An 8,241-nucleotide genomic window follows, 5' to 3' on the forward strand; every position below is an offset into this window, starting at 1 on the left:
TTGGAGCAGAGCTTTTATAGTCCCCAGTGAGAGCCTGGACCATAGTCCAGAGTCCAGTGCAGACTACAGTGTGGAGGGACAAAGGCAAAAGGTTTGACTCACTTACAAACTGATATAACATGTTCAATGTATATGATTTATGTGCACATTAAGTATATGACATTTAAATGTCCATAGCATCTTAATACATGCCCATGGTATGAGCTTTAAATTAAAATACATACAAATGCATTGTTTATGTCTGCATAGTCTTGTACTTGTTTACTTGTACTTGTTTACTTGGGTCTTGTTTAATCTGGTCTCATTTCGAGTTTATTCTAAGATGCAGTATTCAGAACAGTGCACACAGCAGGCAGGTCTCATTTTGATTGCCAGACTGTTGGTCTGTGTGTGGACTTTTGATGTTCTCCACATACCTGGATGTGTTTCTTCCAGGTTACCCAGTTTTCCTAATCAAATTTAAACATGCACAATGGGGTACTCTAGCTAGGTGTTCTAGATACTGGGTCAGATCCTGGTTCAGATTCTGGCTTAAAACAAAACTATAGACTGTATGTAGGTCCATGGCCATGTTTAAGGTAGAGCAAATGTCATAGTTCTCTGTGTAACGCAGTTGTGTAGAGGAAACACATTTAATCTAAATGTGTTGCTTTGTCATTAAATCTGATGGATTAGAAGTTGCAAAATGCCTGTTTAAGCTGAACAGCAGTGGTCTATCGTTGTAGATAGTACACTTGATAAGATTACCTGTGGGACTTTGTGAGGAGCACACCTTGATCACTCTCAGAGACTCTTAAGGCTTATCTCTGACCTAATTAAGCTGCTGCAAACTTGACATTTGTAATGAAAAGAACAGAAATGACATAAAATGTAAAAGAAATACTACTGCCCCTAAAGCATTTCCAACTAAAACCTTTGCCACACATCTTTAGCTCACAGCATGTGCCAGTGTGATGTGTAGTACTCATATACTCTATGTATGCTTTTCAGACTCATTTTCTAGCACTATACTCAGTCCGAGGAATATTTTTATTGAAGTAGCAGTCCTCTTACTTGAGTACTTGTTGTTACCTCTTACCATTGGAAGTAAGTCTATAACTGACTTAGTTACTTGATGCACATTTGTTTTTTCCCGTTCTTCAGATATATTTGTTTTTCCCTATTTTTGATCCCCAAGTTTTGCTGAATAATCTTTTCATAACAGTCAGCGCTATTACACCTGTGGTCTACATCTGTCAGCTGTGTTACCCCATTGGTCAATAAGCCTAAGTTCTATTACACCATTGGCCCATATCTGTCAGTGCTGTTACACCATTGGTCCAAAACTGACGTTGCTGTTACACCATTGGTCCATTATTTGCACCAATCACATCATCAATCACAATCACCATCACATGGTTTATTATAAAGTATATCCATATCTTGCATTGTAGTTTTATTGCAATTACCGTCCGTTTACTGTAACTTATTTACGGTTCATATTTACTAAATGAACTCATCACCAGCTCATGTCATGTACAGTGCTGTTCTCAACAAGTCCTAGCTCATAGACTTCCTGATCGATCATGGACATTGTGAAAGGGCCTTTTGCAACAGAGGCAGCCACAGCAGTCTGTCAGATATTAGTGTTTGCTCTGGGCCCAGTACAAGGGTCCAAAGGGGCTCACAGAACTCTGAATTCCCAGGGACAGGGATTTTTCTTAATATCACTCAGGCCTGTAACTAAGGATGGTCCCATATGGATTTGTCAAGTTTTGTTTTTTTGTTTGTTTCTGAGCCAATACCAATAGTAGTACCAGTAGTTGTTTTGCTGTTGTGGCCGATAATGGATAATTGCACCGATATTAAGCTTTTAAAAATCTATAGTACAGGCCAAATCAATGTTATGTGATACTCTGCTCAAAAAGACAACATACCCCACTGTGGACAAACTGGGACTGACACATGAGCACACACAGATTTGGGCAGTGCAGAAAAAATACTGGTGCCAAATATGAGCTACAGACCAGATTTCGATATCAGATCAATATGATACCCGGGTAAATCAATATCACCAATAACCGATATGAAATCTGTATCTGTTACCGTAATTATATAGATAAATTGTTCGATACATGATTAAACTGATTTATACGAGATTAAACAATATTAAATCTGTCAACTGGACAAAACATTGTAGGAGCGAAGACGTTTTGCTGCTTATCCAAAGCGCTTCTTCAGTTCTGGTCAGATTACTGCTGACCAGAACTGAAGATCTGTCTGAAGGGAGGAGCTAACTACACTGAAACTGTAAACAGCTATTGTTTACAGTTTCCGACTTGGCCCTACTGTCTCACTCTATTGTTCTCTTTGTTTCCTTTGTTTGCTTTTGGTCTGGGGATGAAGTTGTACATGGGGGATAGTTCGTGTATTTTTATTTATTTATTTTTTTGTGTATTTTTGTTTTTTGGAGCACAATAAAACTTGAGATGTAGAGGGTAAAATAAAGAGATAATAACTAAGTACTAATTAATTCTGCTGGTCATGATCTTTTTACAATATGGTTCCCTCAGAAAGTTTTTTGTGGGATTCTTGACAGTGGCAAAAGTAGTTTCAGTGTTATAGTTTAATGATGGATTTTGTAGCAATACAAGTTCAAACTGTGTTACTGTGTCAGGCCTAATATCAGTGAATCAGTCTTCTTGGCAGTTTGGGATGTACCTCTCATCTACTCGGTCATGAACGGAGATAAACTGGACAAATCAAAAGATAAAATACAAAATGATTTGCTGCCAACTGTTATCGATTGCACGGTGGTACCTGATGTGCAGCCAGAGCACGTGTCTTTTGTTTTCGTTGCCATTGCCAACTTCAGCCAGAGCAAAACAACTTCACCGTTATATGTAATCCATAAAATCAATTTCTGCCACCTCCTTGACTCCGGGGATGTGTTGCTTTGTCTAGAAAGTTCTACAGTATGGCATTAAACTTATCTATTTCCTTAGAGATAAGCAGAAGCTACCAGGCCAAGGGACAATAAAGCCATCTGTAATTAAATATAATGCCAAATAGATAAGTTTAATGCCATACTGTGGAGCATTCCAGACACAACAATAGCGTTACCATGGAGAAAAGCAGATGGCAAACCCTCCACCACAAAAGTTACATGGTGGATTTGTCTATGAAGGAAACAGTCTCATTAAAGAGAATGTGACAGATGTTCATATTTTCAAATTATTACTAGGGTATAAGAGTGAGGAAAAATTTGGACTTTTGCCATAGCAATTAATCATATGAAACAACATATATCTTTAAATAGTCAAAACTACAGACATTTATACGGGTTGGTACAAGATAACACCCTCTGGATTATTAATATTTTGCGATTTTTGCAGGCTAATGCTAACAGATATTGATACTTTGCAGTGACATCATGCTGAGGGTGTTCTACATGTATGTCTGTGGTGGAATGTTCAGCAGTATTTCCACGTTGCACACATTACCAAACACTGCAGAGCGTTCCTAATCCTGTTTAAAAGTGTGATTTTCAACAAAAACATTAGAGTGACTAACTGAAAAACTGTTGGCTAATGCTAGCTAGCGTGCGACTGTGATTTTATGTGTGAGAGACGTGTTTAACAGCACAAATCAGCTCACCTCATGTAGCTCCAACTAAATCAGCTCTTTCTGGTCAGATTGTGTTAAAATAAAGCTCAGATTAAAGTCTAACTTGAGTAACAAAGCTTCAGGCAGAGCAGTGCCTACAGTTAGCATTGGACCTCCAGGGAATGTTGATGACATCAGCTGCATAGTATCAATGGGGAAAAAAATACAGCGGACTGGCTTTGGTGTTACAAAATCCACCCGGAGTAGCCAGGTTGCTATTGCTAAGTGGATGATAGCATTAGCATCAAACTCCATGTCTACTAAGTATATATCTATGGTCAAAACACTTCAGAATGGCACTTATAACTAATCCGTACACAAAACTCTATCCAAACTCCATGAAAAATACGTTTTTATAGAACATAATTGGTGCTTGTCCGTCTGTGCTATTAATACCCCTCACACTGTACTTTGTGTCCCCGATGGAGACAGTAAACCCGGTGACCGCTCCTCTGTGGACATGTGCCGTCCTGTCCCCAAAGAGACGAGGCCTTACCCAATCAGAGCGGGGGGTCAAAGGGCACGTGTCGAACCAATCAGAGGTGCGTGTGCCTGCCGCTCCGAGCATGTGCCTGCAGTGTATGGGGATGTGAGGAGCTCGGATGCACTGGATCACATATATGGGTGATAAGGTGTCATGAAGTGCACAGATACTCTATCAGTGTATCTGTGTGCACCGTATGCTCCGGCTGCAATCGCCTTTATCTCATTTCTCAACCCTATAGATACTCGCCATGGCACGGCTCCAGCTGCTGCCTCATCATTACTTGCATTATTTGACACATGATTCACAGCATCTGCAGAATGAATATGCTACGGAAACACTAGGGATATCAAAGAGGACTAGGAACAATGGATCGATATCACTTTATCTGTCTCCGAGGGGCAGTTTAAGCACATACAATAATAATACAAAAGCTCACACAAAAGCTAGAGTCATCAGATCTATGGGTTTACCAAAACAGTGTGAGGAGACTGCACTGATAAACCCCACAAAATCAAAGGAGGAGTTATTACCCGCAACACCAATATGTCATCTATACTGTATGTTTGGCATAGATTGGTAAAACAACTAGACCACTAAAAACAAAGGTTGCCGAACACAGATCTAACATCCAAAACAACAACAGCAGAAGCCCCGTCGCAGTGCATTTTACTCAAAAGCTACACAATTTAAGTTCCCTCAGATACATGGACATTGAACAAATAAAACAACCCTTTTACTGAAAAGAGAAGCATTTTGGATCTATACTCTGGAGACCCTGGCTCCTAAAGGCCTCAATGAAGCCCTTTCTGTGACTCTTAAATGTTGACATCATTGCTCCGGTCTGTAGCTGTGTACACACCTCCAATAATACTGCTGTAATGTTGGTGCTAATAATGTGTCCTTCTGTTTTTTATATTTGTATATAAACAGTATATAGTGTAAATATATTTGGCTGTGGCAAACTAATACACCACTTTAATTATACTAGAGACACCTTTATACGTTTTATAGAATTCCATTGAACAAATATAATCTTATAATTTATTTCAAACTGGCACTTGCAGTGACATGACTGGTCAGGTGACTACCTGGGCTCGTATAAAACAAGTGTAAAACTCAATCTTTCATGTCTGAAGAAGGACTTGACCCAAACATAACATTGTGGTGCTATTAAACTAAAAAGTGGGATTTCCAAAGAACTGCAGTGCCTATCTATTCTTTTTTTCTATAGTGTGAGAAGAATAAGAAAAGTATCCCTCCTCTCCAGGTGAACTCTGGAGACACAGGAAAGTGTCTCCTAAGCCTCACTCTCACTCTGTGTTTTGGTGGTGAGACGGCACATTCCCTCTAGAACACCTGTTGCATTGTTTGATAAAGTCTGTAGCATTTCAGAGCTAGCTGGCTTGCATAGCTAGCTCCATGCAGGTTCACCATGGACAAAGGAAAAACAAACTGCTCTAATTGCTGGGTTTCAGATGACATCACTACATTCTATAGATCAATAATATTTAATACAGATGGGAGCAGAGTAAATTAATATTGTTAAAGTGCAGATTTTTGATGTAATACAAGACCTTAATGGGTGTAGTCACTGATAAAAATGAACAGGTTTAACATTTGTCAGTTTATCTTTTGGATATTTCATGGCAAAGTACAATGTAATCGATCAGAAAATCCAGCTCTTACTCCCATCTGAGAGTATGACATCGTCACATTGTAGAGTCAGAAAACTACCAACAGTCTTTAACTTCTGTCCTTTGAATTAGACAAGCTGCTCCTTACTGTGAGCAGGCTTGCATCTTCACAAACCTGACTCTTCTTTGCCCTGAAGGAGGGCTTCCTCCTGCTTGTTTCCATGGAAATGTTGTTTCTTTAGCTATAATCTTCCACAGTATGTGGAACTTGACATTCCACCTCCAGAAAGTTACATACTGTAGTTTTAAGGTTAATTTAAGGAGAAACATCTGGAGGAGTGTCACTGAAATAAAGTCTTTCTCTGTCTGAACTTGAAAATACATCTAGTGTGAAAGGCCCTATGTTGCTGAGCAACTGCTCCATGCAGGCTCTCATCTGAAGAAACTTCTTGCACAATGACATTATTTGAGGCAGCGGTGGCTCAGAGTGTTTGCCGTCATACTGTTGTTGGGTCCGTGGTCAAGACACTTCACCTTGGATGAATGTGGTGTGAGTGATTGGTGAGAGATTGACAGACCCTTGTGTAAGACTACACTGAACTTGTGATAATTTTATGTACTGACATTAGGCTCATCTATATTTTTTTCCTGAAAAATAAGGGTAAAACTCTCCTTATTTTTACCTGTGGCCATCCTAATGTAATGTGCTTGCTTGTACATTTCTTCTGGTATATTTCTTCTTGTATATTTAGTGTGATTTAAAGCCAGACACAATGCCTTGTTCTGCACTGACAGTTGCTTTTTCATGTCCCTTTCAGAGGCACTGGACCATGGGCCAGTGGAGCAGATTTGAGGACAAGGGGCTGTTTTTTGGGTGAGACTGTCTATGCTTAGACCACTTATGTCTCCTCTCTATAACGACGCCAAGGACTTTTGTTTCCTCTACTTGAATGACAGTTTTGTGTTGACTTGTAATCCCAGAACAAAAGGCAGAGATGTTTCTTGTTTACTCTTTAGATCTATAGATTTTAGAGGTCAGGTCAATCGAGCTATGATGTAGTTCATGATGTACTAGGAACTAAATCTATAGTTTATCATCACCAAAAAAAATCAGCTAGATACGACGCTCGTTATATTGAATGTATGTCTTATTTATCAGCAGTATTACATAAGTGTGTGGATTTTCAATATTCAAGTGTCAGTGTCAGTGGTGATCTGTTTAAGATGACGTAAGGATCATTTCACCACTGCTGTGAACTTTTATTAACCCAGAGCAAACACAGCGACAGACACAAAGCCATCGTGCTCAGTCATAAACCAGAGATTATCTGCAGCTAATAAAAGTGCATTAGTAAAGCTCTGTCTGGATCAAAGTTTAGCATACAGTACTCCATTGCTCTACCAACTATAAACAGACATAGCTGCTGCATTCCAAATAACAAGTGATCATGGGCGTGTTTCTGCCTCCATTGACTCCAGTTCACTTTCCACTGACAAACTGTCTCCCTTCTCTCTCTGTAACTGCTGCTGTCAGACTTGTCATTTTGGTCTTAAAATGTTCGTATTAACCCGCTCTACATGATCCTGTTTTTTTTATTTCACTATTGTGTTCGTAAATCAAGATATGAACATTAATAACAGACAAATCAATTCACTCCCATTAGCGTTAGCAACAGGTTGGGCTGACAGCATTGCTAAGTGCCTGCTCCCTGCTAAACCAGCGGTGTGGGTGGGAAGGAGCGTTGTCTTCAATATCATCACTCCGGATTGGCTCGTTGGTTGCTATGATACTCATGGTCAGAATTCCTAATATGCAACTTGGCTCCAAATTCACCCCTAGAACTGCTCAAGCATCGATGAGCTTCATTTGACTGGAACTGAACGCTGTAGGTGACGTCACACTCACTTTGTCTACTTGTTTGTACAGTCTAAGGTTCTAGCATTTAATTAAAGGCTCTGTACCATATTTTTCCCATGTATTTAAGCAAAAACTATCCCATTGTCCCAGTACATTGTATAAGCAGCTCTTGAGGTCAAAATAAGTCCACTGTTACTGTCTGCATCTAATTACTCAGTTTTATTGATAATTAGGAAGTGGATGGATGTTTTGTATGTTAGCATGCTAGTTGCTGCATTGCTACAGTAATAAAAAGAGGCTCCATGTGCTCATTTAAAGGGCCAATATTACACCATGTCCTGATCTATGTTCTAATGTTGTTTCCTCAAACAGACCTGGAGTTGTGTTTTGTTTCATTCACACATGTTTAACACACAAACTCTGCAGATTTAGGCTGAGTTCTTCTCTCAAACTGAAAACGCTCTGCTCCACCTTGCACTGTCATGTGGTAATACAGGAAGTGATCCACTGTGTTCTGGGACCCCGTTGTTCAATCTCTACATGCTGCTGTTAGGCCAGCAGCATGTAGAGTAGCGCAGCAATAATGTGTCCTACCACAACTCTGCAGATGACACACA

This window comes from Periophthalmus magnuspinnatus, chromosome 24 (genome assembly GCF_009829125.3).
Source record: "Periophthalmus magnuspinnatus isolate fPerMag1 chromosome 24, fPerMag1.2.pri, whole genome shotgun sequence".
NCBI lineage: Eukaryota > Metazoa > Chordata > Actinopteri > Gobiiformes > Gobiidae > Periophthalmus > Periophthalmus magnuspinnatus.